The following is an 11,706-nucleotide window of genomic DNA, read 5'->3' as shown; positions in this document are numbered from 1 at the left end:
TTTGACAGTATTTGTTCCATCTGTGAACCAGTTTGCAACCCACCTGACAATATATGGGTTGATACTCAGCTGGGTGAGTTTATCAATGATGTCTGAGTGGGGGATTGTGTCAAAGGCCTTGGCTAAGTCTAAGTAGGAAGTATGGACAGATTCGCCCTCATCTAGGGCTTTGATGACTGCCTCAAAGAAGTCCACCACAGTTAACAGGCATGATCTCCCCTTGTCAAAGCCAAACTGGGTGGGGTTGAATGTTTGGAGATTTCCTATATCTTTGTTAATAAGGTCCATGATTTGTTCCATGGCCTTGCAGATAAGGCTAGTTAGGTTAATGGGTCTATAGTTTCAAGGATCTGTAGATGCACCCCCTTTGTGCAAAGAGATAATGCTCTCTCTCTCTCTCTATATATATATATATATATATATACATATATATATATATATATATATATATATATATATATATATATATGTATGTAAAATGGGTCCCCTTTAAAAGATCTACTTTTCAAAAAGTCAAACTTCATATAGTTGAGACCATATGATCATCTGTCCAAAAAGTTGAAGCTTTTGTATGGTGACCACTGTACAGTGAGGATGGGATAGGATTTACCCTTTTCCCTACTGTAGTGTGATTTTGGAATTGGTATAGGTAATATGCAGACGGTGCATGGGGGCTTGACCTCCTGCAAAAATGCAGATTTTTCTTATTTTGTAACATTAGACTTTTTGGAAAGTCGAGACCATTAGATCAAAGTTTTGAAACTTCAAAGACGTAATAAAAAAAATTATGTTTTTGAAGGGGGGCAAGCCCCCCTGCACACCCCCACTAAGTAAATATACCAACTCCAACATTGCACTATGCTGAGGAAAATGGTAAGTTTCCTGTTCCGAGCTGTATGGCGATCTCCATTCAAAATTTCGATCTTATGCTCTTTTCTGTTTGAAGTATGAAGTTTTGAAACTTTAAGCTTCTGAAGGGGATCCATACATATATATATATATATTTATGTGTGTGTGTGTGTGTGTGTGTGTGTGTGTGTGTGTGTGTGTGTGTGTGTGTGTGTGTGTGTGTGTGTGTGTGTAGATATATGTGTATATAGTATATATTCTAGTAAATGTGAGTAAAGCTCCAATATATCGGTGGCAGCTATGGCTGCATATGGGGGTAGATGTAATGAAATGGAATAATGAAAGTTTATCAAACATTTTTGAAAGGTTTGTTTTTTAAGGATTTAAACTCAGAAGAGTTCACTGAGAAGATGTTTTTGGCTTTGACAGAGAAATCCACTGGTTTGTGACTGGATTTGATGAGGGTGTAGTAACAGTAGCTGGAATGCAGAAAGGGGCCATGTTTTTTTGGAGACCATCCAGAATATTAGAACTAGTAAGTCAACTACTCGTAACCTGAAGTTTGCATTTATTAGTTCAAGGAATCACTGGGCAAGGACAGCCTTAGCAATTACAAGGTGCAATGGAAACCATTTTGGTGGGGTCCCCAGCTACCCCCCATCTAGTAACTGCAACCCTTCCCTCTCCTCCACACAGTAGTTTTCTGGTCTTAAAACTATTTTAGGTTAGGTATCAGGAATATACACAGTCAGTGTATATTAAAACAAAATAATATACGATTTATTAGCTTATAGTTTTGCTCTAAAATATAGTAAAACAGAAGTAGATTAATGGACTCCTGAACTACCCCATTTTCAGTATATCCAGTGACTATGTAATTGTGATAAAATAACAGGGTTATGCCACCTTTATGCATTGATAGTCACTGTACTCATTAATTACAATCACTTTGCTGCCTATCTACATGCATCTTCGATGCATGGTTGTGATTTAAAAAGACTGCCCAAATAAATTCATCCCCTGCTTGCTTCTAACAAACTGGTCCTATAAGGTTATATTATTGTATAAAGTCAAAAAATCCAAAATACTGCTCTCACTGGTAAATGCTCTTGTGGAAACAACCAGTAAATATATAATAAAAAATGTAGCACAAGAGCAAAAGCAAGGGTCAAATCTAATATTCAAAGCCAGATACTTTTATAATAAAACAATGGATAAGCGCTTTCGCTAAAAAATAGCTTCATCAGATCACAATGTTTGCTTAACATAGGCAGTTTAAATACTAAAGCACATGGTGAGTACAATTCAAATGAACCAATCATCATCACACATCAATTAGTTCACTTAACATTTAAAGCAGCAAATACAAAAGTATATCAGTGCATTCATTACTGCTACTAATCATATAAAAAATATATATATATATAAACTATTTAAAAAAGTGCATCCTTTGAATACAACAAAAGATATAAATATAGTATAAAACTTTAATAAAAATTTTTTGTTGTTGAAATACATTATAAAAATTATTTATATGTATCTATTACAATTTAAAAATAACTAAATATTCTCATATCTTTATGTGTCTGCGTTTTCTAAGTACAGGTTTGATAGAGACTTTGTCATTTAGTCCTGAGCCTCTATCTGCTCTCAGCAAAATAATCCAGTTGTTTTCCTTCTCCTCTGTATATGTCATTATGTTACCTCCTCTTGCATTAGGTTCTATTACTTCTAGTACCCTAAATTGAAATTCATGTTGAGTGTTGTGTAAGACAGTGTGCTTGGCTAAAGCATTCTGTGTATTACTTTTTCTGATGTTATAAATATGCTCTCTTATCCTGTCACGTAGTGGGCGGTTCGTCTTACCCACATAAAATGATGAACATATTTTGCAAACTGCCAGGTAAACAACGTTAGGTGTCATACAATTCGCATGTGTTCTAAAATAAAATGTTTTACCATTATCTGGATGGATAAATGTGGTATTGCTATCAATATAACAACAAAAATTGCAATGACCACATTTTTCTGTATGTCCTGAACTAACATGCTGTATAGCTTTCTTAGGATAACAGAGGAGTCTTTTTAAGTTGTTTCTGTTCCTATATATAAAAGAGGGTTCTTTGCCAACTATGTTAGAAATCTCTTCGTCAGCCTTTAGTATATCCCAGTGTTTACATATGATATTCTTGACTTCAAATAAGTCTGTTGTATAACTTGTTGCAAATTTGACATTCAAAGGTGTCGGAGGAATATCAGTTCTAATGATATCCTGTACTGGACCAAAATAAGGTTTACCTCTAACATCACGTGAATTGAGGGCTTCAGTAGTGTATTGATCTATTTCACTAATTTTGTAGCCCCTATTCTTTAATCTATTCCGTAAACATGACAGATCTTTTTCTAAGCCTATTTCTGACGGATTTAGCCTAGAACATCTTAAAGATTGTCCTTTAATTATATTTTTAAAAATGTGGGGTGGGTGCATACTTGTCCTATGTAGTAACATGTTGCTGTGACAAGGTTTCCGATATACCCCTGTGTTGATGAGACCATTGTGTAACCTTTCTACATAAACATCTAGGAACACCACTTTCTCATAGGAGTATTGCATAGTGAATTTCAAACAATTTGTCAAGCTATTCATGATGTTTAAAAACTTTTCTAAGTTATCTACTGTTCCATTCCATAGAAAAAAGACATCGTCTATAAATCTACGAAAGAAGATGACATAGTCCTTAAAAAACTTTTCTTTAAACAAAACTTCTTGTTCCCAAAATGCTAGAAACATGTTGGCGTAGCTGTTGGCACAAGGAATGCCCATTGCTACGCCTTCATGTTGCTTAAAAATCTTATTATCAAACATAAACATGTTATTATAAAGCACAAGTTCAAGAAAAGGGACAATCAGATCTATCAACAATTCAGAATAGTCACTACATTCTTTTAAATAATTCGGGACAAAAGTTAAACCTAGTTCATTGGGTATTACAGTGAACAAGGACTGTATATCTAGGGTGACAAAATAACAAGCATTAATATTGTCACAATGTGTGATGCATTCATAAAGGTCTACCAAAAATTGCTTTGTGTCACGTAAGACAAATTTATTTTTATTCAAAATAGGTCTTAAATGCTTCTCTATGAATACTGATAAATGTTCAGTAACCCACCCTCTTCCAGATACAATGGGCCTCATTGGTGGGTGAACATGAAGAATATTTTGTAGGAATTTAATGTTGAAATATAATTTCAGGAATAAGGATAGCACTGTCAGAGAAGGCCCTATATTCAAGAATCTTAGTGATTATGTACCCGTAAATCACCCTCTAGTAGAGGCTTTTTTGAAAGTAACTGAGGAAGAGTTGCATCATTACTATGAAACTAAGACATATAATAAATTAAAGAAATCAGATAATTTAACATTCAATGAAAGAAAAAGCTTGAATAACCTGGAATTAAATAAGAATATTGTAGTTAGGCCAGCAGATAAAGGTTCTGGTGTTGTCATCCTGGACAAAGAACATTACATGAATGCTATGCATGATATGTTACAAGACAAATTTTATGGTATCATTAATACATCAGATGTTCATGACACCTGTAGGTATGTATTTGATACCCTTACTGATATTTACAAAAGCAATTTAATTGACAGAAATGCCTATGAATACCTTATGGTTGAGAAACCAATGTTGCCTCTAATTTATGGACTTCCTAAGTTACATAAAGTTTCAAGTAACCCACCAATGAGGCTCATTGTATCTGGAAGAGGGTGGGTTACTGAACATTTATCAGTATTCATAGAGAAGCATTTAAGACCTATTTTGAATAAAAATAAATTTGTCTTACGTGACACAAAGCAATTTTTGGTAGACCTTTATGAATGCATCACACATTGTGACAATATTAATGCTTGTTATTTTGTCACCCTAGATATACAGTCCTTGTTCACTGTAATACCCAATGAACTAGGTTTAACTTTTGTCACGAATTATTTAAAAGAATGTAGTGACTATTCTGAATTGTTGATAGATCTGATTGTCCATTTTCTTGAACTTGTGCTTTATAATAACATGTTTATGTTTGATGATAAGATTTTTAAGCAACATGAAGGCGTAGCAATGGGCACTCCTTGTGCCAACAGCTACGCCAACATGTTTCTAGCATTTTGGGAACAAGAAGTTTTGTTTAAAGAAAAGTTTTTAAGGAATATGTCATCTTCTTTCGTAGATTTGTAGACAATGTCTTTTTTCTATGGAATGGAACAGTAGATAACTTAGAAAAGTTTTTAAACATCATGAATAGCTTGACAAATTGTTTGAAATTCACTATGCAATACTCCTATGAGAAAGTGGTGTTCCTAGATGTTTATGTAGAAAGGTTACACAATGGTCTCATCAACACAGGGGTATATCGGAAACCTTGTCACAGCAACATGTTACTACATAGGACAAGTATGCACCCACCCCACATTTTTAAAAATATAATTAAAGGACAATCTTTAAGATGTTCTAGGCTAAATCCATTAGAAATAGGCTTAGAAAAAGATCTGTCATGTTTACGGAATAGATTAAAGAATAGGGGCTACAAAATTAGTGAAATAGATCAATACACTACTGAAGCCCTCAATTCACGTGATGTTAGAGGTAAACCTTATTTTGGTCCAGTACAGGATATCATTAGAACTGATATTCCTCCGACACCTTTGAATGTCAAATTTGCAACAAGTTATGCAACAGACTTATTTGAAGTCAAGAATATCATATGTAAACACTGGGATATACTAAAGGCTGACGAAGAGATTTCTAACATAGTTGGCAAAGTACCCTCTTTTATATATAGGAACAGAAACAACTTAAAAAGACTCCTCTGTTATCCTAAGAAAGCTATACAGTATGTTAGTTCAGGACATACAGAAAAATGTGGTCATTGCAATTTTTGTTGTTATATTGATAGCAATACCACATTTATCCATCCAGATAATGGTAAAACATTTTATTTTAGAACACATGAATTGTATGACACCTAACGTTGTTTACCTGGCAGTTTGCAAAATATGTTCATCATTTTATGTGTGTAAGACGAACCGCGCACTACGTGACAGGATAAGAGAGCATATTTATAACATCAGAAAAAGTAATACACAGAATGCTTTAGCCAAGCACACTGTCTTACACAACACTCAACATGAATTTCAATTTAGGGTACTAGAAGTAATAGAACCTAATGCAAGAGGAGGTAACATAATGACATATACAGAGGAGAAGGAAAACAACTGGATTATTTTGTTAAGAGCAGATAGAGGCTCAGGACTAAATGACAAAGTCTCTATCAAACCTGTACTTAGAAAACGCAGGCACATAAAGATATGAGAATATTTAGTCATTTTTAAATTGTAATAGATACATATAAATAATTTTTATAATGTATTTCAACAACAAAAAATTTTTATTAAAGTTTTATACTATATTTATATCTTTTGTTGTATTCAAAGGATGCGCTTTTTTTAAATTGAGTTAGTTTTTTATGTATATATTTTTATATATATATATTTTTATATGATTAGTAGCAGTAATGAATGCACTGATATACTTTTGTATTTGCTGCTTTAAATGTTAAGTGAACTAATTGATGTGTGATGATGATTGGTTCATTTGAATTGTACTCACCATGTGCTTTAGTATTTAAACTGCCTATGTTAAGCAAACATTGTGATCTGATGAAGCTATTTTTTAGCGAAAGTGCTTATCCATTGTTTTACTAATAAAAGTATCTGGCTTTGAATATAAGATTTGACCCTTGCTTTTGCTCTTGTGCTACGTTTTTTATTATATTATTGCATGTTTAATATAATCAAATGACAGTAGTATGAACCATTTTGTTCCACAAACAGCCCTGATACCAGGAAATTATATTCACTTTGTTGACTGTGTACACCTCAGATATCTGATTGTAATAAAAACAAATAATTATTATAGTAATTTATTTCATCTGTTTCACATGAACATACTGTAAAGTACCCCAGCTTGTTTCATACAAATATATGTTAGACCAGCAAAGTCAGACTAATGGCTGTTTAACTATCACAGACAACAGCAGCCAGGGTCATTCACTAACACTATTAGATAGCCCTCATTCCCAGCAATTGCATGATCTTTCTGTACACCTCCTTTGTCTCATTGTATTTAAATTAATTAAAAAAAAATGGCCACAGTAATTAACTTTAGCTCTGTTAAAAATATAAAGTAGCCAGTCACTTCAGCTTGGTTCATATAAATCAAATAAGTCCTGCAAATTGCACTGTAATAGTTCTCTACCTTCCATCTCAAAAATGTGGATCACCATCTCTTATATTGTGGAACAAGCAGGGAAAATGTGGAATACTTACTGATTACTAAAAACTTCAGCTACGAAGCTCACAAAATGGTTAAAATGTTACTTTATACTTAAAAACTTTATTTTTCTGAATTAATATGCATCAGTATTATTTATCATGGGTATCAGTTATAAAACAAAATTTTAACAATGAGTGTATGACAACCATTTTCATTCAGTGTGGAATTGTGAGGAACATAGTTCTCAACTTCTTATGTTTTTACGTCCAGAATCAGGGACAAATAGAGACACTTAAAATGAGCACTATTAAGTTAAAAATTTGATAGAATCAAATAATTTGAATTAGTGTGCATTTTTGAAGTACAAGAGTTCTGTAACTCTAATTATTGACATTATTTATTTAGTGAAGTCCACCACTACTATTTCTCTGAAAAATAACGAGCTGAGAGGTATGATAAAGAACATGGACTTTTTAGGACTCAAAATGAGGAACATTCCTAATAAGGTTTGCACATCTGATTACTTACCAGGGTTTTAAAAATTACCTGCTATGTACTGCATAAGCTACACACCACCTAAAGCATTCTCTTCACACTCTGTTCCTGCAGATTCACTGGAAATGTCCTGTTAGTATCACCTATGTAGTATAAACTATAGGAACAGCATAACAGAAATGCCCTAAACCTGAATATCAATTAGACTGAGAAAAACTTGATTTCCTATATCTTTCTATACAACTACTGTGTAGCCAACATTATAATCAAAAACACAATAAATGTATGTGATACATTATACAAATGTATTGACTCATGACTTCCTCTTGTCATTATTTTATACCATAGTTCTACAATAACCTCTTGACAAAAACATCTTATATTGCTAGCCTCAGTCAACAAATACATCTTATATTGTAAGCCACAGTCAAAAATTCTGTTTATTTACTGCATGATTGCCTAGCTTGTAAATATTTACCATATAGGTTAATACCAGGCTAATGACCACAGGAGGCTTTTCAACAATACACATGCTTCCCAGGTGAGAATTAAACCATGTAGCTTTTGTCTGTGAGGTTAGCACCTTAACTATTATGCTAGCTCTCCCCCATACAGAAGGTGACAGCTTGTAGCATGAAGAAAAGTCGTGTTAGATAAACACTTTCTACATAAATAAGTGGTTATATGACTGCCATCCCCATTAGATAAAGACTTTCTACATAAATAAGTGGTTATATGACTGCCATCCCCATTAGATAAAGACTTTCTACATAAATAAGTGGTTATATAACTGCCATCCCACTAATTAACAAATCTGTCAATTGCACGAGTAAAACTCAAACCAAATTGATTAATATTCAGTTCTGATAAAAAATTCATATGGCTCTTGTACATCACCTTGACAAACAAATAACAGGTCATCTGTAAAGTGAAAATAATACAAAATATTAGTTTTATAAAACTGATTTGTTATACAATATTCTGTCTCATTCTGCAGTCCTATAAACAAATTACACGAGGGAGCAAATGGGATTGGACCTGCAATTATAAATAACACCATCAAATTCAAAGAAACTGTTGAACAAATAGAAATTAAATTGTTCTCTCATATTGTTGGTAAATACATCCTGACTTAAAAAAATGCCTCATAGCTTGGCGTACCAAAATGATGTTTTATATCAGTACATACACTGTGCAAATCAGCTATCATCAAATACATATTAAGACCTCATTTTATCTCTTGTATTTTTTTCAGTAAACCAGTGGGGTACTAAATACATGATAGTTACTAACAAATCATGCAATCTGTTCTAGATAGGTACCACATCTAAATACTGAAAGGGAACCTGGTGGACTCCAACTAATTTTATGTATTTTAGGCAGAAAATAAAAAACAAGCCACATAAGCTTCCTGCTGTATTAGATTATTAGCCTCATTAGATGAAAAGAAACCTGAATCAAATTATTTTCTTATTATTTCAAAACAGCCACTGTTTTGTCATAATAACTCACTACAAACAATTCATGCACATTTTTATATTCTGATGCTCTGACTTTAATACAATTATGTTACCTTTGTCAGCATGCTTAATTAATTTTGGCTTGATTGTTTTATTGTTTTCTAGTCATTAAGTCTTAAATTACACTTAGTCACAGTATTAAACTGTTCAACAAACTGAAACACATATTAACATACTTGTTATTAAAAGGAGTTAAAAAAATGACTTTTCTTAGGTACAAATTGATCTAAAGAGTTACTAGTGTTTGTATTGTTGATAATATTGAAAGCATCCAATGAACTGTCACAAGTGAAAAACTTATTTCAGCTATAAAAAGAGGTAAATTCACCTACCTGCATATAGTAAATGAGGCAAATAAATAAGCCTCCTTTATGGAATCACATGCTATGGGTAGGTATAGCATATGGTGTCCCTATGTGAAATATTCTGCAGGTTTTTCTACTCCTTGCCCTAGTTATATGGTACATGCAATGCTCAGGTACTGAAATACTGTAGGTATGTACTGTCTACAACTGTATAAGACACCAGGAAGAGGTGTGTGTATATATATATATATATATATATATATATATATATATACACATATATATATATATATAAAATGCTCAGATACTATAGTAGTGTTGTGTTGTAGGTAATACTGTCTATAACTATGTAGACTATGGCGAGGGGAAGGGTCAATGAATACTGAATGTTTTAAGACTTTCTCAATAGAAGGCTGCATAAGAAGTTCATGGGATGAGGGTGGGATACAGTTTGTTACAAAGGATATGGTAATTGCAAAAGGTATTGGTGTAGGTGATGCAAGGGCACAAGTAGTATGTACCAGGTTGTGTCTCACAAGGGTTGTTACTGGGTCCAGCTGTCCCCCCTTGTATGTATCAGGTGGTGAAACAATTTTGGGTTTGGAGACTTTTGTCTGTAAAGACTACTTCTTTGGGGTTGTAGGTGCTGCTTTATCTTGATACATATGTCCCATAAATGGCAGATGTATGTGTGCACTCCACAGACAATGATGGTTACAGATGTCTATAGTCTATGCATCACATTTTGTTCTAATGATACCAGCTTTAGCATTAGTTACCTAATTAAATTCTAGAAGACCCGACACTCCAGGCATATTGGCAGATATCCACATAAATGTGCTAGTAGAAGATACCATTGCTCTGAGAACATCATACCAATACGTCCACATCACTGAGATTGGATGGAGTAGGAGAATATTATACAGCATTCTACTTATGTGGTCATCTGAATCTGACCACCACTATCTGGTACCCTGCATGGATAGAGCAGTACATACACTGTTGTTGTTTCCTAGTCGACCTGCAGCATGGATTTGGCATTACATGTAGCACTTCACTGTACTGCAGTGCTGACCAATGTGATGTGCTGAGCTCAGTGGGGGTCGCTGTGATTCTGTTACTGAATCATATACCAGACATCCTGCATACTCTGAGTCACTATGAGGTTTTGGCCTTCTGAGAGTCATTCTGAATCAAGGCCCCACAAGGGGCTCAAACATCCTGGATCTGGTGCTCAACAACATGGGAGACTGCTGCACCATCCCCAGTATGTGGCCATTCCTGGTGAGAAGTGACCATAAATCAGTCTCAATAGAAGTAACTATAACACAAGACCCCTCCCTCTTAGCAACAACTAGACTAAAAAACTTCACCAAGGCCAATTACAACCTCTTACATGATGACATAAACAGGTCCATTGCCTCTCCCCCCACTGATGGAACAGACACCTATCCTGAGTTATACAATGCTTTATACGAGCACCTGTAGAATTGTATTGACTCTGCCGTACCTGATAGAACCAAAGCAAGATCTTCAAGGAAAAACAAACCTGATGGTGGACAACTGCTAATAATAGGCTATACAATAGGAGAAAGAAATTGCTATCTTAGAGTAAAAAGCAATGGTTTCAAGACTGGTAACACTCCTTCCTCAACTTAAACAAGCAAATAAGACTCCTACTGAAGTCCTCCAAAGCTAACTTCAAATCCAGGTTTACAGCACTCTTAACTTTGATCATCATGTCTCCATAGTGGTGAGAAGGGCATTTTATATTACTCATCTCATACGTAAAGACATTGCCTACAGAAAAAAAGAGGTTATAACCCTCATGTACTTTTTGCTCATCAGGCCGATAATAGAGTACAACACTCTCTTTGGTATGTTCCTTTCCAAACACCTGCAGCAATTGGAGAGACCACAAAGGTTCCTTACAAAGAAAATTCAGGGTCTTCAAGATCTGTCTTATGCGGACAGACTGAAATCATTGTCACTTTACTTTGTGTTATACAGTCTGCTCAGAGGAGACCTGTGTCTTGCATATAGAGCAATCTCTGACCCAGCTTTAATGGAAATTCTGCACATTCACAAGTCAAATGGCACACGGGTCAGTCTCTCTCAAAGGACCGTAACATGGTATGTAACATCAACAAAACTTGCTGGAGAGACAGATTTGTCTTTCAGAGGTTACCCCATCTTTGG

The sequence above is a fragment of the Protopterus annectens genome, chromosome 17.part0, assembly GCF_019279795.1.
Source record: "Protopterus annectens isolate FY-2018-M chromosome 17.part0, PAN1.0, whole genome shotgun sequence".
Classification (NCBI taxonomy): domain Eukaryota; kingdom Metazoa; phylum Chordata; order Ceratodontiformes; family Protopteridae; genus Protopterus; species Protopterus annectens.
This window is presented reverse-complemented; position numbering follows the sequence as displayed.